The following is a 2,425-nucleotide window of genomic DNA, read 5'->3' as shown; positions in this document are numbered from 1 at the left end:
GTACCTCGCATTGGATATGCCCCCCGCCCCCAGCCACTCCCTCCCCCCCCAATCCCCAGACACAGAAACCAACCCATGGCTCAGGCCTGTCAATGCGGAAATCCTGCAGCGTTTCACTGATTGGATAGCTGCAGGAGGAGCTGCATGTTGACACCACACCATTGGCTTGCATTGTCGTCGATGCTGCCCCTTCCAACCCCTTGTTCTAAAGCCATCCTTCTTCAGTGCCTACCTCTGTTCCTTGAGGGTCTTCAATGTGGCTTGGTGGTTGTTGCAACATGCAACCTTTGCAATTTCTATCAACTCATGGCTGTCCTGTCCATCACAATACGACAGTTGCTTGCCATCATTACATATGAATGCCAATCTTGTCGCCACCATGATTGGAATCCCTCTTGCTCAATCTTTGCCCCTTCCTCGTGTGCAGGGGATGAGTGCATCCCTTGGTCCCTGCAGCATCTGTGCGTTTGTGATCTGCAGCAGCAGGAAGGCCCCTTGTTTGTTAGTGTTCACCGAGTTGCTAAGACCGCCCTGCAACATCCACAGTAGCTGCCAACTCGAAAGAAGGGTAACTAACCTAACCCTTGGTTAGGGATAAGCCAAGGGTAGAGCAAGTAGCCTTTTCCTACACAATTAGCGCCATGGCATATGAGTGCCATGTGAATGTCTAGTGTCATGTGTGAGCTTGAGGGCAGGGCAAAAATGTGAGCCAAAAATGTTTCATCTATTTTGTCTTGTGAGTGCTTTAGTTAGTTGACTCTAGCTGTTTAAAGCAGCTCTAGATGGCATAATTTCGTATGGTGTGCCTTGCAGGCGTTCATGAGGGCCTCAACCGCTCAGGATTGGATGTATTCCTGCATGACAGACTTCATATCATCCTACCCAATGAAGAACTGCAACAAGACACGACTTGTTTTAAAAGTTAAGGCATTGCAAATGAGACTCTTATATAGAAAGCACATATTGACTAGAGGAGTTGAACTAGCATTGCAAGAGGGGCATTGTACCACCATATCGGGCTCTCATGCTCGTCTTCCTCTCCTACTCATAGGATTGCTATCCTCATCAGGAAGATATTGATAGAAGAGAATCAAATGAAGCTTGGACTAACCCTTAGGGGTCAGATCTTATGACTGTAGTTTCCTATGGTTTGACTAATATTAGCTCAAGATGGTTACCTAAACAAGGTCGAAACATATATGAGAGAATTTCACTCGATAGCTTGATTTTAACTTGATGTGGTCCTTGCTGAGAGACATTGAGGAAGCATTTGTTCTTTCCATCCTTATGTGTTTACAGGAGGTGTTTTTAAGTTGTGTGTCATGGAAAACTTGGCTTTAATGAGTGAAAGCTAGTACAATATCTCTCTAGAATTATTGATGAAGTTAATTGGGCTAAAACACGAAGCTTATTGATGCACGTTATGGTTGTCGTCATAGATGAATTAAGGGTAGTCATGGACCAAAATTTCAGCGAGGCACAAGGAGGTGATTTGCAAAAAATGATCATGGATCATGTAAGAGCAACTCCTCTGAATTGCATAGAGTTAGACACAGCGCAAGTTGGAAGACCTACGAGACGGTGATTGCTAGCAACATTAACGAGGAGCTTCCAAAAGAACGAAATTAGCATAAAGCAATCGTGGGATGGGCAAAGCACGGGTAGCAACTATCACTTAGTGAAAAGATTATCACAAAACAGTTGGGCGAGCTAAGTGGCAAGGTAATTTTGCAATAGGGAAGTGGGCCGACACAGCCTTATCTAGGCAAAAACATTTGCCCTAAATGTCACTTCTCCCTCATCTGAAGTCACAATTTTGGTGATTCAAAAGTCATTTTGGGGATTTTGGGGCACCCCAAATGCATTGGTGATGTCAAAATCTTCAAATTTTGCATCAATTTTTTGCTCTATGTTAGAAAAAAAATCCAATAACAAGTCACGCTAGTGCAACATTTTCTAGCCTGCAAAAAAACTTTTCCTGAAATGCTATGAAATGCTACCTGTTTTTGTGATGTTTTTTTTTTTTGGTGATTCGTTCGATACGGCTCTCCTAACTGGATCCAGGAAATGAGCACCTCATGCTTCACGAGAAATGGACATTGAAGGCACCCCTCATGATGGTACCGCCACAATCGAAAACCATTCACTCGAAGTGGTAACGCTCAACCCTGGAGATCCGCCAAGTAGAAGGACGTAGACCCGTAATACTCAAAAATCCAAATGGGGCCAGACCACTGCATTTTAAACTTACCCGGCATCCGTCCCATGTGACTATTGAAGATCAGGACCAGTTGCCCCTTCTCGAAGAATTTCTTTTTCGAGGCCAAGTGCACCCTCTATTTTCTACATGCTTGGACTACCTACATCAAATAATAGCTCTCTATCCGGTCTACCTCCAAATGTTATAACACATCCAACTAGAATT

The sequence above is a fragment of the Dipteris shenzhenensis genome, chromosome 26 (assembly GCF_047967505.1).
Source record: "Dipteris shenzhenensis isolate YYH24624 ecotype China chromosome 26, Dip_SZ_1.0, whole genome shotgun sequence".
NCBI lineage: Eukaryota > Viridiplantae > Streptophyta > Polypodiopsida > Gleicheniales > Dipteridaceae > Dipteris > Dipteris shenzhenensis.
The sequence above is the reverse complement of the archived record's forward strand: the minus strand, read 5'-3'. Positions refer to the sequence as shown.